The sequence below is a fragment of the Lynx rufus genome, unplaced genomic scaffold, assembly GCF_022079265.1.
Source record: "Lynx rufus isolate CCGP_SWC_20201006 ecotype Redwood Valley unplaced genomic scaffold, mLynRuf1.p SCAF_2, whole genome shotgun sequence".
Classification (NCBI taxonomy): domain Eukaryota; kingdom Metazoa; phylum Chordata; class Mammalia; order Carnivora; family Felidae; genus Lynx; species Lynx rufus.
The window spans coordinates 74,011,636-74,035,640 of record NW_025814834.1 but is presented as its reverse complement, the minus strand read 5'-3'; the positions used below and the strand labels follow the sequence as shown (position 1 = coordinate 74,035,640).

At 38.8% G+C, this 24,005-nt stretch overlaps 1 protein-coding gene and 1 pseudogene across 2 annotated transcripts in view; both read right to left on the bottom strand.

Annotated features, from left to right (window-relative positions):
• The window catches only part of CCDC148 (coiled-coil domain containing 148), a 182,288-nt gene that overhangs the window by 22,919 nt on the left and 135,364 nt on the right, over positions 1-24,005 (bottom strand). The gene's annotated exons all lie outside the window — the stretch shown is intronic.
• Positions 12,442-23,548, bottom strand: LOC124515672 (methylosome subunit pICln-like; annotated as a pseudogene).

Genomic DNA, 24,005 nt, shown 5'->3' with positions numbered 1-24,005 from the left:
AAGCCTTGATCTTTTAGAAACATCTAGAGCTTTCAAGCCCACACATACTCAGATGGTACTGATAATCCTCTTTCTGTTTGTAGGATTTGGAAGAACTACAAAGAATAAAGAGCCACAATATTTTGACAAAGTGATATATTCTTCTCTTTAGGTATACTCGATGGAAACATGGTCTTTCCCCCTTCAATTACTAAAACCTAAGTACAAGAAGCTTTGAGTAGATACTTTATAGGAATACAATAGATAAATACACATACTTATTTGGTATATATAAAGTACTGATATTTTAAAAATCATCTCGTTGTATAAAACTTGACAGTTTTCAAGGTACTCTCCCATACATTATCTAGAAAGACTCAGTATAAAACATTTTGTTATTCAACTAAACAGCATTACTCCCTTTTTCCACTTCTGATTACATGAGAGGCCATCAGCAATTTTTTATTTAATTAGGATTTATATCCCACCTGTTTCCAAACAAGATTGGAAATGATGCATAATATTAAACCCAGGGTAAAATGGCAACATTAAAAATCAAAGAAGATACAAAAACAAGTAAAAGGAGTAGATGTTTCCAAGCAACTGCAACAAGTTGTGACAGCTGGGCCATGAACTTGCCTCTCACAGGAGTTAGCATTTGCTCGCCAGGTGGGGATGCTGAAACTCTCGCTATTTAACAGGATGTTTACAGAACTGTCTTACCATCAGGGCCCCTGGATTAATCACACTGCTATCTTTCTCTGACAGTGGTTGGTAAGCCAACTGAAATGGCATTTTCAGTGGTGCTTCTATTTAGAATGCAGATTCCTGGGCTTAATCTTAAGATCCCTGGTGGTACAAATCTGGAATTGTATTTTCACATGCCCACTAGGTTATATTTTTGCTCTGTAAATTTGGAAACCACTGTTTTTCTGGGATTAGTGGCTGTTGCATGGGAACAATAGAAAACCCAGCTTCAAGAAGGTAGAAGATTGTTCTAGTAATCAGTCTCTTGGATACTGCTTTTTGCCTTCCTATTCCTGCCCTGTGCTCATAATACTTTCAAATGCCTGGTTCATTACCCGCTTAATGTTTTACTTTGGATGTTCCCACACACTTGGCCTCTTCTGACTATAATATTCTCCTTCCAGCATCCCATCCCCGTCCTGCTCATCAGCTTGGTTTAGATTCCTGCCACAGACTCCTGATATGTGTGTATGTGCCATCACCTGCTGGTAATTCCTAAACTCACTTTGATAGCTCTGCACATGTTGCAATCTTTACTTGTCTCACTTGGGGTTAATTTACTCCACTCCTGGGGTGCCTGGGTGGCTCAGCCAGTTAAGGGTACGACTCTTGTTTTTGGCTCAGGTCACGATCTCATGACCCATCTGTGCTGACAGCATGGAGCCTGTTTGGAATTCTCGCTCTCCCTCTGACACCCCCTCCCATGCTCTCCCTCTTTCTCAAAATAAACTTAAAACATAATTTAACAAAGTTTATTCCATTGTTGTTTATGGGAACATGTGAGATACTCCCTCCCTGACTTCTGGCCATTGGTGCCCAGATGTGGACTTAGGTAGGAGGAATTCTCTCTTCTCTGCTTTTATTTCCAGTTAAGGGACCTTATGGGATTATTCTCTGTATTTAAGGTATGTATCTTATGCTTTTCCCACTCTCCAAATCCTCGCAAAGTCTGTTATTCTTATTTTCCACTTCCCCCTCAATATATTAACTGATACTGTTGTCTCCTGATGTGCCTCGGGTGTTTGGCCATTTCACATAAAGGCACATCCAACATCCTGACTTTAAAGTTTGTCGTCCAAATTTCTGCCCTATAATGATCAAACCTCCAGTCATACGCATGGGGTTTCATCACCATTTAGCACCTATTTAGCCCCAAGGTCTTGTTCTTGTTCTCTGAATTTTTGCCTATTCTCTTAAAATTTAGGATAATACTCTTCCCCTCCCCCCACCTTTATTAGGCTTGTAAGACTCCTGTCAAAAATATTTGCTCCCTCTTCAAGAAGTATCTTTGTTCCTAGCTCAGAGCCCCTCTTTCTGGTCATAGACCACCCAGGAAACAATTTTTAAAAGATCATGTGTCACAGACTAGGAACCTGGAGTTCTCCCTTTGTCAGCAAGAGAGTGGACACAGAATGAAATAGGAGAGAGACTAACGTCCAGGAGGAGACAAAAGCTGGAACAGGCGTTTCATCTCCGTATTTATTGAGTACTCAAGATCTTACACACGTGGTGAATGTGGAGAAAACAAGATCTTATACACGTGGTGAGCGTGGAGAAAACAATCAGTCAGTAATCATTAACTTGTGTGTGAGAAGCAAAGGGTCTGAGGGGCAAGTGGTGTTTGTGATCAAGGTACACTGGTGCCAGATGGAAAGTAATTTCCTGCAGGTGATATAACAAGTTTCTTGTGATCTCATTACAATATCTCAGTAACTAACCTCGGGTGCTTTCGTCCCGTGGTGGCAGCTTTCTGGCCTAAGCTTTTTTCTACCTCATTTATGTAAGTATAAGGAATTTTTGAACCTATTTCCCCACAATCATGTACACCACATCCTGAGAGTTTTCTGTGTTTGATTCTGCTTCCTAAGCTACCAGTGTTAACAAGACCAGATGAAAACACCACCTCCATACTGAAGACTGAAGTTCCTTCAGTCTTCCATTCAAGACTTCAAAGTTTCTGGGAAAGCTTTTACTTTTCTTCAAACTGACCAGACAAGCCACAACGAGTATAGAGTGTCTCTTGGGTGCATGACGCATAGGACCTCACTTCTGAATTTTGAGAGAACTCACAGGGGAGGCAGCACAGCTAATATGGCACAGTAGGTCTGCACACAGGCAATTCCATAGCTATCCATAGGGAATCACAATTATCTCTTCGTGCGACCTACGTCGTGATTGCTTTCATCTGCTGGGGTCAAGTGCCAAAGCTGCCTCATACCAGCTGGTGAGAGCCAATTGCTAGATCTTTAGGATCTTTGCAAGCTAGTTGCTTAATACAGGCATCAATAAACATGAAATTATATTAACTTACAATAAAATAAATTATATTTAGAAACAAAGGCAGCATGGCTAACAGACACACGAAAAGATGCGCTCAACGTTACTCATCATTGCAGAAATACAAATCAAAAAGTACAATGAGATAGCACCTCACACCTGTCAGAAGGGCTGAAATCAAAAACACAAGAAACAAGTATTGGTGAGGATGTAGAGAAAAAAAAACCCTCATGCACTATTGATGGGAACACAAATTGGTGAAGCCACGCTGGAAAACAGTATGGAAGTTTCTCAAAAAGTTAAAAATAGAACTACCCTACATTCCAGTAATCACACCACTGGGCATTTACCCCCAAAACACAAAAACACTAGCTTGAAGGGATACATTCATGACTATGTTTATTGCAGTATTATTTACAATTGCCAATTTATGGAAGCAGCTGAAATGTCCATCAACTGATCAATGGATGAAGAAGATGTGGAATGGAATATTATTCCACATAATGGAATATTATTCAACCATAAAAAAGAATGAAATCTTGCCATTGGCGTCAACATGAATGGAGCTAGAGAGTATAGTGCTAAGTGAAATAAGTCAGAGAAAGACAAAAAACATACAAATTCACTCATGTGGAATTTAAGAAACAAAACAAACGAGCAAAGGAAAAGAGAGACAAACCAAAAAAACAGACTTTTAACTATAGAGAACAAACTGATGATTACCAGAGGGGAAGTAGGTGGAGAGATGGGTGAAATAGGTGATGGGGATTAAGGAGTGCATTTGTTGTGATGAGAACTGAGTAATGCGTAGAGTTGTTGAATCACTATATTGTACACCTGAAAATAATCTAACATGTTTACTGGAGTAAATACATTACAATTAATAACTTGTATAAATAATACAATACACAAAAAATTGAAAAATAAAAAGAAAGGTAACAAATAAAATCAAATAGTAATTATTTTACTATTATCTATGCTCTTGAGGTTATTTATGTCTGTTGTATCTATACAGTAGAAATAATATATAATGGTATGCAAGTATCTCAACTCTGTGTTAAGTGACATCAAGTAGTTTGTTTGAAATAAACCATGGTAAAAGTATGTACACCACAAAAGACAGTAAATGCTACTACATATCAGGGCTTATTCCATGCCGTATCCCAAACCCCTAGCAAGTTGTTGAATATTTACCAGCACATTATTGTTGTGAATCCAGTTAGTATTAAGATGGAGAAACACAAAGGTACCGTATAATTATGTGGAATTTCCTGACTTTAATTCACAAGTTCCCATTTCCTCCAGCCTTCTTTCCTTTCAAAGTGGTCTGACCTCTCCCAAGTCAAAACATGTGGAAGTATAATCTATATCAAACAACTGACCTGAATAATGTTCATATTGAATTGTTATTTTATTAATTGGCTCTCCTCTCTAAGGTGAAGTCAGAAATTCCTTTATATAAATTTTATATCTGACTTTTCTCTGTTTGAAATCCCTGCTCCTTTACCTACATTGTCCCCTAGACCCTATTCTGCACATGTGTGTATCAGTGTTTGTGTGGGCATATCTCTGGGCTCTGTACAGCAGTTGTACAGTTACTTCTTATTAGCTAAGTTGAACTTCAAATAACTACAATTTAAGCCCAACTCTGTATCTACTAAGACACTAGAAAGGGAGATCATTAAATGTCTTTGAATCAATAGTTGAATTCTTAAGAGGGAATTCAGGAGGAGGTCAGCAAATGTTATTAAAGGATCAGGAACTGACTCAAGAAAATATAAAGAAAGTAAGACTCTTTATATGGCAATGATAAGGCTAATGGTAAGCTGAAAGTGATCTTGCAGAATGCCTGGGAATTTTATACAGAGGAGTCATTGTTCTCAGTTTCCACTTAGGATAAGTTCAGAGAGATTCAACTTACAGCACTTCATAGAACTTGAGAGGAATTCAGTAAAAGAAAATTATCTTAACGGCTTTTTCCCCCCTAAAGTTGTTTTTAATCAGCCATTTTAATCAATGATTCCATAGAAGCTTAATTTGGAGGTAGAGAATCTTATTACTAAAAAGTCACCCAAAAATGCAGTCAATGGAAGATGGGATGTCTGGATTTTCCCCAAAAGTAGATATGGACTTCAGGTTTCTAAATATTCTCTGATGTTCTAAGCTCACCTGAAGATCATATTTACTAAGAGTACCCCAAATAGATGGGTATGTATACATAAGGGATAAGGTTATAAATACCTAAGACACATAATACTAACTCAGACAAAGAAAACATTCTGTCTGAGACTCAGTGTCTGATCATGCCAATGAGATCCCTCTGTGGGAGGGCCTTAAATAAACAAGTTCCCCTAATAACCTACTACATCCATTTTGTGTGTCTAATCCCATTTTGAACCCATTAATACATTAACATGTGCAACCTCCCAGGGTAATTATTTCCATAGTTTTTTATTCTAGTATTCTGGAATTTGTTTAATCTCTGTGCATACATTAAACTTTTTTGGGGAAATAGGGTATAAACCACTAAATATATAGTAATTGTTTGACTCAATTAATTATAATTAATAAATTTAAAAAGTCAGAATTGACCCTACTCAAACCCTACAAGATTTAAGGCTTCAGAGGACTTTCATAATTTGGCCTCTATATATCTACTCAACCTTTTCTCTCACTGGAACCTTTCCCCAAACCACTCCAAATCCTATGCTTCAACTATACCAAATTATTGGCACTTCCTTAAAATAGCCACAGGTATTTGGCAGAAAGATATTTCCCCTTTCTGAAAGATGTTTCCTTCTACCACGAAGACTTCCTGACCCCCCTGCCACCGCGTACCTAGTTTAGATGCTGTTTCCATGTGTTCCCATAGTACTTTGCGCTTGCTCTCACCAAGAGTATTTAAATTCCCCATTTAGACCGTCAGGTCCTTGAAATCAGGGACTGTCCTTTTTGTTCATTACTCTATGACAATATAGAAGGCATTCGGTTATTATTAACTTATAAATTAAATAGGTTAATAGATTTGGAATAAAATCACCACTGAGTTCCATACTAGAGGCTCAGTTCATCAACTCTGGCCCTCTACAAAGAATAGCCCAATGAGTCATACTCATCATTTTTCTGAATCACACTAGGAATCATTCAGTCTCCCAAATGCAAATTTATGGTGATTTTTATACACATGCCAATTCATGTTTTTGCTTTCTTTTGTAGTGATGTCTGGGATTTCATTGAACTTCTTGGCTAATATCTGCAGGCAATACTTGTAGTGGCCCAAGATCTATTTTATAGGTTGGAAAAGATCATTTAAAATTATCATCCTGTAAGGATGGTTTGTAGGATAAAAAAGGTAGAAACAGTGAACTGTGTTTAAATTTATCTTGTTTGATTTTGTATTTTACTGGTAGCACACATTTTATTTAGCCCTTTGTTAAACATAACTGAAAAGCCACTGTGAAGTTCAAAAACATCTCCCCTAAGAAGCAAAAGCAGGAGAAACTTTCAATGTGACGAGGGACATTAAGCCCTGATTTTGAAACAGCTTTGTCCTCACAAAGATGACTTATTAAGGAAACTAAAACAAGAGTGGAAAAATCAAGGAAGGGATGATCAGACTAGTAAAGATTAGTTGAATGTAAGGAAGTCTGCTCTAAATTTGTGTATAGGCTTTACTGGGAGAACAGAAAAGTATCATGGCAGTAAGGTGTGAATTGGGGGGAAAAAACATCTTGTCTTGGTCTATAAGAAATCTTACTTGTCTTTATTAGTTTGCTCTAAAGTATATGATATTTCAAGCTTGGAAAATAACGTTCTTAAAATAGTTTCAGTACAAAGAGATGTTGATGTTAATTTAAAATTCGTTTTCTTTTTTTTTCAATATATGAAATTTATTGTCAAATTGGTTTCCATACAACACCCAGTGCTCATCCCAAAAGGTGCCCTCCTCAATACCCATCACCCACCATCCCCTCCCTCCCACCCCCCATCAACCCTCAGTTTGTTCTCAGTTTTTAAGAGTCTCTTATGCTTTGGCTCTCTCCCACTCTAACCTCTTTCTTTTTTCCTTTCCCTCCCCCATGGGTAAAACCTGTTTTCAACTGACAAGTTATTTTTAAGTTATTTTTCTATAGCAGAACTTAGGAGTTCTAAATCACATTTTCTGAAATAAATTGAGATTTTAATTCCAAGTCATGTCTCACAGGAAAATTGCAGGTGAATAAGGAAGGTCGCCTTATAATTATTAGTAAAAATATAGTTATCTGCTTAGATTGTTATCAGGAACAAGCAAATGTTTCTTTTCCTTTGGGAATATAAGGGTCAAATGATACAAGCTTGCTTGTAACTGATGATAATTAAAGATTGGTGATTAAAGCATAGGTGTTTTTTTTTTCTGCCTCTTTCTTCATAAACTTGCTTTCTTAATAATTGTAATCAAAAGTTTAGTAAAAAAATACGATCAATTTTATGTCATGAGACTTTGAAAAGCAACCCAGGAGGGTTGAGACATTCTCAAACTGGTCGTTCTGGTAGTGATTGTAAATCATTCTGATGGAGGGAGAGGATAACAAAAGATTCTGTACATTCATCCAAAAAATCATCTGCACAAGAATGGGGGTGGAGACGCAGGGTTTAGTGGCCCATGTATAAAATTAGATGGTTGTTGGGGCACCATCGGTGGCTGAGTGCTGAGTGGCTGAGTCGGTTGAGTGTCCGACTTCTGCTCAGGTCATGATCTCACGTCTGTGGGTTCGAGCCCCACATCAGGCTCTGTGCTGACAGCTGAGAGCCTGGACCCAGCTTCAGATTCTGTCTCCCTCTTTCTCTGCCCCTCCCCCACTCGTGCTCTGTCTTTCTCGCTCTCTCAAAAATAAAAAATAAACATTAAAAAAAAAAGGTTGTTATCTAGATCCACACACTGAAACAGGTTATGTCTCACTAGTTTATTTTAGTCTGAACAGTTCCATCAGTTCTTTTACCCATGATATTCACTTTTTTGAAGCATTTAAAGTTGTTTTGCAACATGTCTGTCATTTTGGATTTATCTGATTATTTTCTCTTGGTATCTAATTATTTCCTTTCATTCCTCTTCCCCCTGAATTTCCTGTAAGTTAAGTCTCAAACAAGGAAGGGTTGACCAACTATAACTCACAGGCCAAATCCAATACCCCACTTTATTTTTTGTAAATAAAGTTTTATTTATTTACAAACAGAGAACAGAGCCACACCCATTAGTTTACATATTGTCTATAGTTGATTTCCTGATATATGGACAGGGTTGAGACTGGTCACAGGAGACCATATAGCTCACAAAGCCTAAAAAAATTACAGTCCGTCTCTTTCTAAAAAATCTTTGCCAATTCCTATACTAGAAAATCGGTTATACTGAGATAAAGTATTTTGGGCAAAAAGGTGATGTAAGATGTATTTAATATCGCATCATCTCAGAAGGCACAATGTCAAGCTATTAGTCCACTATGAGTCATGTTAAATGAGTACATTTGATTAAAGTGGTGATACCCAGATCTCCCCATTGTACAGGCATGTTTTCTCCCCTCTTTTCATTTAGTAAGTAATTCATTGAGTGATACTTTGGCTCTGCATAAATATCTTATTTCTCAAAAATTTTCCATCCAAAGATTTTACTATCTATTGATGATCTTTGCCTGAAATAATTATTACATTGGAGATTGAAAAGTGCCAGTTTGATGAATGGATAAAGAAATTGTGGTTTATATACACAATGGAGTACTATGTGACAATGAGAAAGAATGAAATATGGCCCTTTGTAGCAACGTGGATGGAAGTGGAGAGTGTTATGCTAAGTGAAATAAGCCATACAGAGAAAGACAGATACCATATGTTTTCACTTTTATGTAGATCCTGAGAAACTTAACAGAAACCCATGGGGGAGGGGAAGGAAAAAAAAAAGAGGTTAGAGTGGGAGAGAGCCAAAGCATAAGAGACTTTTTTTTTTAATTTTTTTAACGTTTATTTATTTTTGAGACAGAGAGAGACAGGGGAGGGGCAGAGAGAGGGAGACACAGAATCCGAAACAGGCTCCAGGCTCTGAGCTGTCAGCACAGAGCCCGACGGGGGCTCGAACTCACCAACCGCAAGACCGTGACCTGAGCCGAAGTCGCCGCTCAACCAACTGAGCCACCCAGGTGCCCCAAGAGACTCTTAAAAACTGAGAACAAACTGAGGGTTGAAGGGGGGTGGGAGGGAGGGGAGGGTGGGTGATGGGTAGTGAGGAGGGCACCTTTTGGGATGAGCACTGGGTGTTGTATGGAAACCAATTTGACAATAAACTTCATATATTGAAAAAAAAAGTGCCAGTTTCTAAATCTATTATTTCTTCAACATTTATGAGCTGACAAAATAAAACAGTCTAAGCTCCACTTATAATTTCTCAGCTCTAGACCTAGAATCAGCCATTTTCTTTTCAATTAATCCTGGTTCCTTTAGGTGAAAATGATGGTTAGAGCGAATCAAAGCCACAATGAGCTACCAACTTACACCTGTCAGAATGGCTAAAATTAACAACTCAGGAAATAGCAGCTGTTCGTGATGATGCGGAGAAAGGGGAACCCCCTTACACTGCTGGTGGGAATGAAAACTGGTGCAGCCACTCTGGAAACCAGTAGGGAACTACACCATGACCCAGCAATTGCACTACTAGGTATTTACCCAAAGGATACAAAAACACTGATTTGAAGGGGCACATGCACCCCACTGTTTATAGCAGCACTATCAATAATAGTCAAATTGTGGAAAGAGGCCAAATGTCCATCAACGGATGAACAGATAAAGAAGATGAGTTATATATATATATGTGTGTGTATATATATATATATATATATATATATATATATATGTATATATACATATACATACACACAATGGAATATCACTCCGCCATTAAAATGAATGAAATCTTGCCATTTGCGACAATGTGGATAGAAAGAGAGTATTATGCTAAGTGAAATAAGTCAGTCAGAGGAAGACAAATACCATATGATTTCACTCATATGAGGAATTTAAGAAACAAAATAGATGAACATAGGGGAAGGGAAGGAAAAATAAAATAAGATTAAAAAAAAGAGAGGGACACAAACCATAAGAGATTCTTAATTACGGAGAACCAAGAGGGGTGCCTGGGTGGCTCAGTTGGTTGAACATCCGGCTTTGGCTCAGGTCATGATCTCACAGTTCGTGAGTTCGAGCTCCGGGTTAGGCTCTGTGCTGACAGCTCAGAGCCTGGAGCCTGTTTGAATTCTGTGTCTCGCTCTTTCTCTGACCCTCCCCCACTCACACTCTGTCTCCTTCTCTCAAAAATAAATAAACACTAAAGAAAAATTTTTTTAAAAATACAGAGAACAAACAGAGTTTCTAGACGGGGCATAAGTGGGGGGATGGGCTAAATCGGTGATGGGCATTAAGGAGGGCACTTGTTGGGATGATCACTGGGTGCTATATGTAAATGATGGATCACTAAATTCTATTCCTGAAACCAATACTACACTATATGGTAACTAACTTGAATTTAAAATTTTTTTTTACATTTATATATTTTTGAGAGACAGAGTGAGACACAGAGTGAGCAGAGGAGGAGCAGAGAGAGAAGGAGACAGACTCTGAAGCAGGCTCCAGGCTCTGAGCAATTCAGCACAGAACCTGATGTGGTACTCGAACCCACAAACTGTGAGATCATGACCTGAGCCGAAGTCAGATACTTAACTGACTAGGCCATCCAGGCGTCCCTTAACTAACTTGAATTTAAATAAAACCTTGGAAGAAAGAAAAAGAAATGGGGGAAAAAAAAGAGAAAATAATATTTAGGAATCAATACCTAAATTGAGGTAGATGCTAGTCTGTGTGATTTAGCACCTGCAGTGTATGGCCCACAGGCTGAAATATTTATTATCTAGCCCTTTACAGAAAAAGTGTAGTGACCCCAGTTACAGAGGGATAACAGAAGGGAGGGCCATCACAGACTTAAATAGTACTAGATATACTCATTGCTATTGAAGTGTCATTGTTTCTAGGCCATTTCAGTGACTATTTCCAGAGAGAGAAAAATTTATTTAAAACAAAAAAAAAAAATCACAAGTCCTTATTGATATCTTCATTTTATGTTTAATATTAACATTTTAAAATTTTATTAATTTAACATTGGTATCTTTTCTTGTACACACAGTCCTAGCCCCATTAACATTAAAACGTTCTTTTAAATGTTTTGTCCTACCACAAATGTAGAATATTTCAAGGTCACAATTAGCACAAATATTAAACCTACTGAGTGAAGTTTAGGATTTTTTTTCCAGTAAAACAGAAAGTTTTCCCTTAGAATTCATCCAACAAAGGCTGTAAAAAGCACTAGTTTCAAAAGTTAGTTGAAATAATTTTTTTCTTCATGTGGTTATATTATCTTAGTTGGGGAGGCTATGAAAAAATTTAAATATCAACTAGGGAAACTGGAATATAGACTAGATGCAGGAGGATATTATGGAGTTTTTGTTCATTTTCTTAGCTATCACAATGGTATTGTGGTTAAGTAGGTGACTGTCCTTATTCTTAGCTAAATCATGCCAAAATATTTAGTGGTGAGATTTCATGATGTCTGAAATTTTCTTTATTTTTTATTTTTTTTAGAAAACCTGGATTTATTTGTTAAACTATAACAAAGACAAAACAATTTCATCTGCAGCACTCGGAGTACTTATATCCCAATTTCACCTGTTGTTATGGACACTGACCCAAGAAGTTAGAATTAAAGGATATAAACTAAGAGATTATAACAAAACAGACTTGTGAAACGTGGTGAAAGGAGTAAAAGGTAGTCAGAAGCACTTGTGTTAGTGGTATATGTGGCTAGGATATTTCCCAAGAGGCTCCCTAGTGATGCCTGAATGAATTTATCTGTGTCCCAAGTTAGTAAAAAGAAACTTACCCTTATGGAGAATAAGTGGAGGTCAGGATTTCTCTGAGATCCCTTTGTCTTTCTTTTTAAGAGGTAAGGGGATCCTTAGGCTCTAAGGGTGTATATCTTAGACTCAGCCCCCCTTCTTCCCAATCAGTCCACCTACACCTTCAAGTGCCTGTGCGTTCTCACCACATAGTCCTGCTAGGTTACAGAAGATGCATACAGTAAAGGCAGGAACTGTAGGCCCACTCTGAGGGTACCTATACACAGAAAGTTTTGAGGTAGATGATACCCTCTTGGTTAAGTTAATTCACCTTTGTTAATAAAGGTCATAGTTTCTTCTACTGGTAACAACTTTTTGTCTCCGTATAGTCTGTCTCAAAAGAGAACTGATTCGGGTAAGTTTGGGAGGAAGAAAAAGACTTTCATCAACACCCCCCCCCCAACAGTAGAAGAGGCACCAAGTTCTTTCTGCAGTCAGGAGCAGAAGCCCCCAGCAGCATAAATCATTTTCAGTGATCAATGTCTGCATCCTCCACCTGCTCAACAACTGTTGGTGTAGTATCTACCTCCATCCCATCTTCATAATCTCTTGTTGAGTCTTTTGTCCAGACCAGCCATGTTATGCCGGCTGCTCACAGACTGAGAAAGCATTTCTTCTAATCTCCCCAGTGAGGCTCGGCCTTCTGCTGTTATATTGGATAGTCCTGCTTCACAGGTGTAAAATGTAGGGATGTCTCCCTGCCCTTGTTCACATGCTTCCACATCATAATCTTCTCCACTGCAATCATCTGAATCTTCGTCCTCAGGATCTGAATGCAAAGCCTGGCATTCACCCATTGCAGCGAACGTTGCCTCCAATGCTGACTTATCATTAGGCGCAAATCTAAATTCAGCAATAGGTTCGACAGCATCATCACTGTCTTCTCCAGCAGCAGATTCTTTTGATTCTTCTCCAAATTTGGCATTCACCATAACATACAAATGCTCTCATGGATAAGCATTTAAGTCCCTGGACACTGCATGCAAACTAATGGTGGGGTATTCCATTAAGAATCCCAATCCAGAGTCATCAAACCAAGACAGGTGCCTCTCAGTGATATCAAAGGGGCCGGTGCTGAGGCCCCTGCCATTCAGCACAGCCTCAGTGTCTGGTTGTTGCCAAAGCCCTCAGCCTCAATGGCAGCAGGGACCTTTTGAGGAAGCTCATTGCAGCAGGGAGCCAGGAAGGCATAGGCAGGGAGGGAGCGGAAGCACAGCAACTCCTGCTACTTGCCTACACTTTCTTTTAAATAATATGGCAGACCACGGTGTGTGGGGGTGGGGTGGTGGGCCAGAGGGAGCAAGAGTACAAATGATAAAGCAAATAGGGCAAAATACTAAAAATTAGTAAATCTGGGTAGAAATTCTTTGTGCCATTTTTGCAACTCTTCCTTAAACTTGAGATTTTACCAAAGTTAAAGAAAAAAGTGGAGAAAAGAGAGAAAGATGATCATTAGTTTAATATAGATTTTAAAAAGTGATTCATATACACATGCACAAATGCTATGTTACCTGGACAAGATTAATTAACATGTGTCTTGGGGAAGAAGCTTTTAATTCTGCTCTGCTTTGGCAGAGGGTCAGAGCGTACCTAGAGCTTGAAGTGCTTTACTATGAAATAGAATGGAAAAAAAAAAGGATGCAATCAGAGGAGAGAATAGTGCATTAGAGTGAATAAAATGTCAGGTCTTCCTAGCTTTCCTTCATTCCAGTTCAGTTTATCTAGAGACTAGTTAAGGATAGAACCCAAATACACAAGGATATTTTGCAAAAAGCAACAGCATAAATGTCCTTTCCTTCTACCATCCCACTAGACCTGGGGTCAGCAGACTTTTCTTTAGAGGGTGAGATAATACATATTTCAGGCCTGTTGCTCATACAGCCACTGTATGTCACACACAGATACACAGTGATTGTGGGCCTTACTGCTGCTGTGTATGTCACTCTTTATGTGTCATGGTGGCATACAAAAGTAGTCATGGACAAATGAATGGACATGGTTGTGTTCAAATGAGACATTGCTTATGGACACAGAAATTTAAATTTCATATGGTTTTCACATTATTTCTTTCTTACCCAGGCATTTAAAACTGTAAAAAATATTCTTAGCTTACAGATGATACAAAAAAACAGAAGGGTAGATGTGGTTCAAACCAGAAAACAAAAGGGAAAAACTTAACAATTACTCCTTTGTGCTGGCTGCCTTTTTGCTGTCTCACTTGGCTATGGTGATGGAAAGGGGCTCCTTTGGATAGCATGACAGGGCTAAGCAGCTCTATGATTTTAAGCCACTGAGCAGATAGTAACTCTCCTCCCAGACCACCAAGATTCAAGAAGTCCAACAGCTGCTCTAAATAGAAAGGTTCGTTCCAAGTTAACAATCAGTGTAATTAGGAGGAGTCATAATGTAGGTAGTAACAAGTAGAATCTTAGTCTATTGGCCCAAGATCCACCTGGAACTAGAGAGGTTTTCCATTTACTTCCTTCTGCAAGTGAAACCAACCTCATCCACTGTCTTCGTACTCTGGGGCCTCTGCCTTGAAGATTGATCTCATGTTAATACCTCTGTCTAATCAAATTAGTTTGCTTGTAGATATAAACTTATCTTATTTAAATAAATGTATATTAGATACTGACAGAAATAATTTCCTAAGTAATAATCTTTATTTACAATAATGCCTGTCCTTTGTGGGGTACCTGGGTGGCTCGGTAGGTTATGATCTCAGGTACTGACCTCAGTGTCCGTGCTGATGGCATGGAGCCTGCTTGAGATTCTCTCTCCCTTCCTCTCTCTCTGCCCCTTCCCCACTCTTAATCTCTCAAAATAAATAAATGTTAAAAAAATAATTTTTATCCTTTGATAATTATTTCCATAGTGACCCTGAACCGTGATGTGTGCTGAATCACAACGGGCCCCTTTGGCCAGTGAGGGTTTCCTCCTAAGCCCCTCCTCCACTGCAAATGACAAATGAGTTGAAAACATACCTCTCCAAAAAGAGCTTATAAAATAAAGGGCTTATAGGAATGGAGATGGAGATGGGGGAAGAGAAATATATAACTATTCTCAGTATTTAAATGGTTGTCAAGGGAAGGAAGGTTCAGACTTGTTCCACATTATCTCAAGCAATAGAAGGAGGAGTAATGTGTGGAAGCTGGTGAGACAGAACTGGGCTTACTACCAAAACATAAAGAAATAACAAGAGGAAAGAAAATTCAATAGCTGTCCAAAGATGAAATGGACTGATGCAATGAAATGGACTTGCCCTGGAAGATGCAAGTTTAGCATCCAGAGATACATACCTAGGATGTATGACCATTTGTAGAGGTAGTAGAAAAAATTAAAAAAATTAAAAGCATTGAACTAGGTAACCTTTATGATTTATGACATTTAACACTTAGGCTTGACACTTTTGAGATGGTATTGTTTTCTGTGTAGGAAAAGAAAAGGGGGATAAATAACCAAAAGAGTGAGGCAATTCCTTATTCCTCTAGTTTAACCACAACAAAGACAAGTGTGGCTCCTTCATCTACAACAAATTGAGGCCCTACCATTTGTCGAATAGTACTTTCCTCTAATTATATGCATTCTCCCACTTGATGAATATTTATTAAGATTGTGTGTTACCTACAATGTACAAAATACGAGGGTATTATGTAGACACAGATTCCACTCTTATAGAATTTATAATTTATTGGAAAAGATAAAAATCTAACAAGTAATTACAATTAAAATATGGGTGTTGAGATTGTGCAGATATAGGGCATTGTGATGGTCATTTTTTTAGATAGTGTCAAGTTAGCTAGCATACAGTGTATACAGTGTGCTCTTGGCTTTAAAGGTAGATTCCCGTGATTCATCACTTACATACAACACCCAGTGCTCATCCCAACAAGTGCCCTCCTCAGTGCCTATCGCCCATTTTCCCCTCCCCCCGACCCATCAACCCTCGGTTTGTTCTCTGTATTTAAGAGTCTCTTATGATTTGCTTTCCTGTTTGTAACTATTTTATTTTCTTTCCCTTCTCCCATGGTCTTTTGTTAAGTTTCTCAACTTCCACATATGAGGGAAAACATATGATATCTGTCTTTCTCTGACTGACTTATTTCCCTTAGCATAATACCCTCCAGTTCCATCCACATTGTTGCAAATGGAAAGATTTCATTCTTTTTCATTGCCAAGAAGTATTCCATTGTATATACAAACCACATCTTTTTTATCCATTCATCAGTTGGTGGACATTTTGGCCCTTTCCATAATTTGGCTACTGTTGACTGCACTGCCATAAACATTGGGGTACATGTGTCCCTATGAATCAGCACCCTGTATCTTTTGGATAAATTCCTAGTAGTGCTATTTCTGGGTCATAGGGTAATTCTATTTTAATCTTTTGAGGAACCTCCACACTGTTTTCCAGAGTGGCTACACCAGTTTGCATTCCCACCAACAATGCAAGAGGGTTCCTGTTTCTCTACATCCTCACCAACATCTATTGTTTCCTGAGTTGCTCATTTTAGCCACTCTGTCTGGTGTGAGGTGGTATCTTAATGTGGTTTTGATTTGTATTTCCCTGATGATGAGTGATATTGAGCATCTTTTCATGTGTCTGTTAGCCATGTGGAGATCTTTGGAAAAGTATCTATTCATGTCTTCTGCCCATTTCTTCCATTGTGATGGTCTTTAAACATGATGACAAATTATTTGATAATTTAATTATTTGGGGCTAAATTTCCTTCACTTGAATCTTATTGGGCTTATAACTACTCTGAACAAAAGACAAAATAGAAGTAACACTATGTGGGGGCACCTGGGTGACTCAGTTGGTTGAGTGTCCAACTTCAGCTCAGGTCATGATCTCACAGTCGATGAGTTTGAGCCCGATGTCAGGCTCTGTGCTGACAGACTGGAGCCTGCTTCTGATTTTGTGTCCTCCTCTCTCTCTCCCACTCATGCTCTGTCCCTCTCTGTCTCTCAAAAATGAATGAATGAGGCTTCTGCTTTGTTTGTTGGAAGATGGGTTTCTGGAGCTCTGAAGTACCCTGTAGGAAGTTCAGCTACTCTAAGCCCACTGTGCTTTGAAGAAGTCAAGCTTCAAAGAGTGACCATGCAGAGCTCCACTTGATAGTTTCCAGCTACACCTAGGTTTCTAGTCATTCCAGTCCTAATTAAGGAGGAAGTCACCAGATCATTCCAGCCCCAGGCATTCAAGTCCTCCCCAGGCATTCATGTCTTCCAGGCTGATAGTCCAGACCTCAAGGATCAGAGACAAGCCATCCTCTCTGGGATCTGTCCAAACTCCTGACCCAATGAATCCATAAGCATAATAATAACATCATTGTTGTCTTATGCCAATAAATTATAGGGTCATTTATAAAACAGTTCATCACAACAGGCCCATAAGAACATGTATGAAGAAGATCTAACCTTGTTTAAGTGCCAGAGAAGGCCTCTGAGGAAGTCATATTTGAGTAGAGACATAAACAAGTAAGAACAGTCTGTTTGAAGAACCCGTAGAAGCAAGAGAAATACTGGGGCCATTTAGGAACTGGTAGAGTGTAGTAGTCTAATGAGGAGTGGGATGGGCAGAAGTCAGGTGGTAGATGAAAGATGAAACAGAGGGGCAACTTGGTGGCTCAGTCATTTGAGCATCCGACTCTTGATTTCGGCCTAGTTCACGATCCCAGTGTTGTGGGATCAATCTACATGCCTGGCTCTGTGCTGAGAGTGGAGGCTGCTCTCTCTCCCTCTGCCCCTCCCCTGCTCTCTTTCTCTCTCTCTCTCTCTCTCAATAAATAAATAAATAAAAATATTTTTTATAAAAGTGAAGGAGAGTCTGACCATGATCCTCTCATAAACAATATTATGGCGTCTGAGCTTTACCAGAAGTATGAAGATAAACCACTGAAGGGTTTTTGGTATCAGAATGACATGACTAGATACGTTTGCACTGTGGCAAGGCTGAAATAGTAAGAAGTTATAGCTTTAATTCTGGTAAGAAGTAATAGTAGGCTGATCAGGATAGCAACGGGGATCAATATTCAAACGGTAAATTCATGGGATTTATAAACCTTTGGCTGTGGGAATGGGGAGTGAGGGAGGGGGGAGTTGTCTAGGCTTATGATTGGGTGGTGAGGTGAGTGATGGTGTCATTTATCCAAAAGGCAACAGCGGAGGAAGAACAGATCAGAAGCAGTGATGAATAGCTCCATCTGGGGAATGAAGAATTTTGTTGAAGTGCCAGAGAGACATCCATGTGGCAAAGCCAGAAGACAGTTGGTTAAATATTATAGGTAAGGAGGAAAGTATGGAGAGGAACTAATATTACCAAATGTGTATTTTAACCCATGTAATTTATAGATATTATTTCTATAATTATAATTCTGATAACCATGTGGGAGTGTTCAGAGAGGTAAGTAACCTGCCTAAGATCAGAGAGACAGGCAGTGTAGGGTAGAAATTTCAATATAGATCTTACTCCAGTTCGAAGTGAAAGACACATGGTTCTATTTTCCATTAAAAAAAAATCAGTTTTTGAAAGCAGCAAAATCGGCATTTGGGAATGCCTCTCTAGTCAGTTTAGCGGGTGACCTAAAAAGCTACAGTTTTGAAAAGGGGCCAGAGAAAAAGAAAGCTGTCCAGCTGGTCTAAGCCACAGTGCAGACAGCAATGCCACTTGGCCCTGACACTGTGGATTCACTGGTGTATTCTGGATGATCAGAATGTTCTATAGATCTTGTCTAGTAGAAACCCTCAGATTCAACAGCACACTCATGCCTTCTTTGCAAGTTGCTATTTTTCTTTTAAGAGCTAGCTCTTGGTTTACTAATGGATCCTGGTAATTATTATGGTAACTATCATTTGTCAAGCAGGCACAACATAGTAGGCATTGTAGTAAGTGCTCCCATGTTTTAACTTTATTTGTCATAACAACCCTATGAAATAAGTATTATTTTCTTATCTATCTTTTATAGATGAGGGTGGGTATCAACTGGACTTTTGACTTTAAGACACTTGGTGACAGTGAGACTCTAGCTACTCCTAATGAGCTGAATGTTATCTGAACCACCTGGTCATAAAGCTGGGCATGATTAGCAGCAGCACAGACTAATGAAATGAAAGTACATTGGGCTTGAGCAGGATCAGAAGGCACAGGTAATTTGTATGAACCGGTGGCTTACTTTCCACATTAACATCTGTCCCTCAACCCACACATATGGCCAAGGGGAATTCTCAGTAACTAGCTTACTGGGAAAAAACGAGCCAAGAAAGAAAAAAAAAACCAAATGAGCCAGTTTTATAGCTAGGTCTACACATCTACTGGCCTCAGACAGAAGTAGAATGCTATGGTGGATAGCCTTGCTGGGAAATCTCCCTGGAAGATGGTAAAGAAGGGAAATTTTCCATGTAGGTATAATGTCAAGAGGAATATCTTAACGTTCACTTTACCTGAGGTAAAGCAGTGACTGTCACATATTAGGTACTCAAATATTTTTTTAAGTAAATGAATAAATAATGGATTAATGACAATTTGTTGGCAGTAGTTAATGGTTTGGCCAGCTGATTAGGGACATTGAAGGAATGTGATTGGAGGATTTGTGACAGGAAGATTCAGAGAGATTATGTTGATGGACCTAAAGAAATGGGTTCAGAGTGTGGGAATAATTTAGGGGTGATTTTAAAGAATTAGGTGGGAGAGATGATCTGCTAGGTTTGTGTCGGTCTTCTTCTCCAACAGACTGGTATCTGTTCAATGGGCTCATGATAAAATTCTCCCAGTGAAGAGAACAGAAGCTATACATTGCTCAGTTACATGAATTTACCTTTCTCAAGGCTAATCTGGCTACTGTCACTCTGAGCCCTTGACAGAGTAAAATATAACAGGAGGATTAGACAGTGTTACCTGGTTAAAACATTATATCACATTCATGCTATCATGGGAAAGGCAAAAGAGTTTGGATTTTCTTTCCCTACATACCATGTTTGCACTATTCGTGCACTCCTAGTATATCCCACAAGATATTGCTTCTTCCTAAGGAACTCCCTTAACTGTGCAAGAAGTAAGACAATGAGCTGAAGCCCATATGCTGCTGTCCTTATAAAACAAAGAAATGGCCTGTTGAAGACCCAGATACGTCATGAGCTGCAAGATAATATTTTGGAAGGTTGGGTGCTTTTCTATAGGAGGTGGTTTTTCTCTGAAGTAATGGCCAATATATTGTGCTATTTCACAACCCAGCCAGATCATGTACATAGGTGGACCAGTAAGTACAGGTGGGAAAGGCGTTTTTCACTATTAACCCTAAAGACACATTTGCAAAATCTCTTTTTCCCATCCCTGAGATTCTACTCTCTGCTGGTCTTAATTTCTAGTACTTCTACCAGGAGTAACAGTTACATTGAAAGGAACTGATGCAAATATTTGCCTTTTGGGGTTTATCATACCACTAAGTAAAGAAGTAGAAAAGGAAGTTACAGTGGTGACTGGAACAATTGATATCAGAGGGAAATAGGACTGCTGTCATTTAACAGAGGCAGAAAGAAGTAGATGGAATCTAAGGAACTTCTAGGATACCTTGTGGTATTGCATGGCCAACGGTAAAAGTCATCATATACAAGCCAGTATAAGTCAACCCATTGGGTAAAGAACCTCACCCAGCCAAGATGCTGGCTGAAAGCAAACAGCAAATGTAATGCATAGTAGAAAAAGAGAATAATAAATTTGAATTGTGATCCTGACCATTTACTGAAAGAAGGTATTCATCATCTGCCATTTACATACACACACAGAGATACCTATATATAATATGTATAAATACAGATCTTCCTCAACTTATGATGGGGTTACCTCTCAATAAACCCATCATAAGTTGAAAATATTGTCAGTCAAAAATGTGTCTAATACACCTAACCTACCAAACATAGCTTAGCCTAGCCTACCTTAAATGTGCTCAAAACATTTGCATTAGCCTACAGTTGGGCAAAATTATCTAACACAGAGCCTACTTTAGGCTCTGGAATATTTTAGGCTGTGGAATATCTCATGTAATTTATTAAATACTGTACTAAAAGTGAAAAAAGGATGGTTGTATGAGTGTAAGTGTATCGGTTGTTCACCCTCGTGTGGCTGACAGGAGGCTGCAGCTCTCTGCCACTGCCCAGCATCAGGGGAAAGTATCGCCCTACACACCACTAGCCCAGGAAAAGATCCAAATCCAAAATTCTTTTCATATATATAATAATTTTCTGCCTGACTTCTTCACCTCTCTTTTCCTTACAATTTTACTTAAGGCATGTTTATTGGTAGTAGAGTAAAATTTAGTCCATAGATCATGAAATATTGAAATGGATCATAACAGAACCAGAAGACAGTAAGACAAAAAGATCTCACTTAGAGATCTTGAATTTAGAGCTAGACAAAATGTAATAAATAAGACTTCGAGTTGATTCCCTTTAGGAATGGGGTAAGCATGTTTGGGGTTGTACAAGGTAAAATTACAGTGTTGGGTAGAAGGACATTTCTTGGCAGAGTAGTATAAAAAGAAGGGTATGTTGATTTTGCCAACTACAGTTGTGGACTATAAAAGACATTCATTTATATTTTTCTTTCCTTTTCTTTTCTCAGCATCTGGGCCCCCTTCTTCTTTCTAATAAATCCCTCCTGTAAAGTGATGTCAGATACTTGCTTTCCCACGTTTGCAACTAGCTCATGAGCATTTGATCTGAGTTCAGCCCTTCAGGTGCTGCACTTGGAAGCCAGTGATGCAAAGAAGCAGGGCCTGTGGAGACACTGTCAAGGATACTGGCAGTAGAAGCATGGCAGGGGTGTGGATAAAAGCAGCATTGCCAAGTGGGATGTCCAGAGTCCAGAGATGGCAGAGGAGAAAACCCAAGTTGTGGCATCTAATTTTCAGTGATTGGACTTGCAGGGATGATTCTGTGTAGGGAATTGGGGTACAGTCTTGACTCTTTTTATTTATTTTTATTTTGAGAGAGAGACCAAGAGAGAGAGAGAGAGAGAGAGAGAGCTGGGGAGGGGCAGAAAGAGGGAGATACATAATCCCAAGCAGGCTCTGAACTTTCAGCGTTGAGCCCAATGTGGGGCTTGAACTCACAAACTGTGAGATAGTGACCTGAGCCAAGATCAGGAGTCCAACACTTAGCTGACTGAGCCACCCAGGCGCCCCCAGTCTTGACTCTTCTTATCTTCCCAGCCTCTGTCATTCTCAAACATTTTCTATGCTCAGTTCTGAAAATGATTCTGTAAGCTACCCTAATATAAAATATTTTTATTGCAAAATTCAAGTAGAAATACTTTCTGTTGTTTGCAAACTAGAACCCTAGTTAATACAAGGGGGCTGGGCTAGATGCTTTCCAAGATTCCTCCAAGCTCTAAAATAACATGACTTTATAAATCTCATATTAAAATACATAAAGTACAAAAATAACCTGGATTGTAAGCATGTTTCTTTCACTAAGTATTATTTAATATCATCTGAAAGCCGTGCGTGTGTGTGTGTGCGTGTGTGTGTGTATTTTTCTTATAGGAGCGGTTCCAAGCAAAGAAAGGACGGATAAACCAGTGCTTGAAGCTATACTCTACCTACCACAGTAGAGGTATTTTGTGAAAGTTACCTTTACATGTCTCCCAATCCATGACTTGATACTTTTTTCATGTAACCATGGTTGTTAAGTTTCTGCCTACCTAGCCCTGCATCTTTAGAAGATCTTCCTAAAGTTTATGCCTAAAAGGTGAGTATTTCATTACCTGAAAGTGCTTAGTAAAACTCCCTAGCTATGGAGTTCGTTATAAAAACCTCAGTAAACCTAAAGAATGCTTGCCTCCACTTCACTCACAAATACTGTGTGGAGCCTTGGAGGACACAGTGTCCCTTTGCTGCAGAAAAGACACAGAAAATAATTTACCTCTACAGATGTAAGTGGTAAATGGGAGAAAGGCAATGCAGTATCAAAACAAACTGATGCCCAATGAGGAACTTTCAAATGTCTGTAGCATTAATTACGGACCAAGATAAAAGTCTGTGTTCCTGGGGAAGAGAATATGAGATAACAGATTCTTGAGAAGACCATAGCATCTGGCCATTCTATTTGAAATCATAGCATCTGTGGTCACTTCACTGACATGTTTGTATGGAGGACAAATAATGGTGCTCACTACAGGGAAGTAATAATGCACATTTTGTATAAAAAATGTATTATAAGGGTTTCTGAATATTGCCCGCCCTCTACCAAACACACACCTGCTAACATTCCATTTTGTGTCCTAACTGCACCAGACAGCTCAGTGTGGCATATGGTAGAAATCCAGGAGCTTTTTTAATGAGCAAAGATTTCTAAAATCAAAAATCAAAGTTGTAAACAATAAAGTAAAAGCAACCCAAACTACTGAACAAAAGACATTATCTGATTGCTGTGGTTTAAAAAGGATCACAGATCTGAAGCTGGACTTGCATACCTGGGGAGATAAATCATCATCCAAGACCTCTACAATGACCCTCAGCTGAGCCATCTTTGCCCAGCTGGTGCTCCGTCTGCCCACTGGCACAAGCTTGCTTGTTCATTTTCACATTAAAATTACTGTACATTGCTTTGTTCATAAACTTCTTAGCCTCCCTCTGTCAACTATGCTTGGTCAACTAAGATTCATTCACAGACTACTACAATTATGTCCAAATAATTTATATATTCATGCCCCAATATATGAAAACACACACACACACACACACACACACACACACACACACACTCATAGTTATGTTATACTGATGAGCAGGTTCTAAGTATTATTATTATTTTTAGACAAAATTACCTCTATGGATTGGAAGATAGCATGTTGGCTAACAGTAGGATCTATTTCAGTCTTTTAAATTAATGCTAATTTGTGAAACATTTCTGATATCACTTAAAAAACAAAACAGACAGTCTTACTAAGAACTGTATTTGTTTAATGCCTCACAGTGATCTTTGGTTGACATCATTTGGCACATCCACTTGGAAAGGGGATTTGGTTGACAGAGA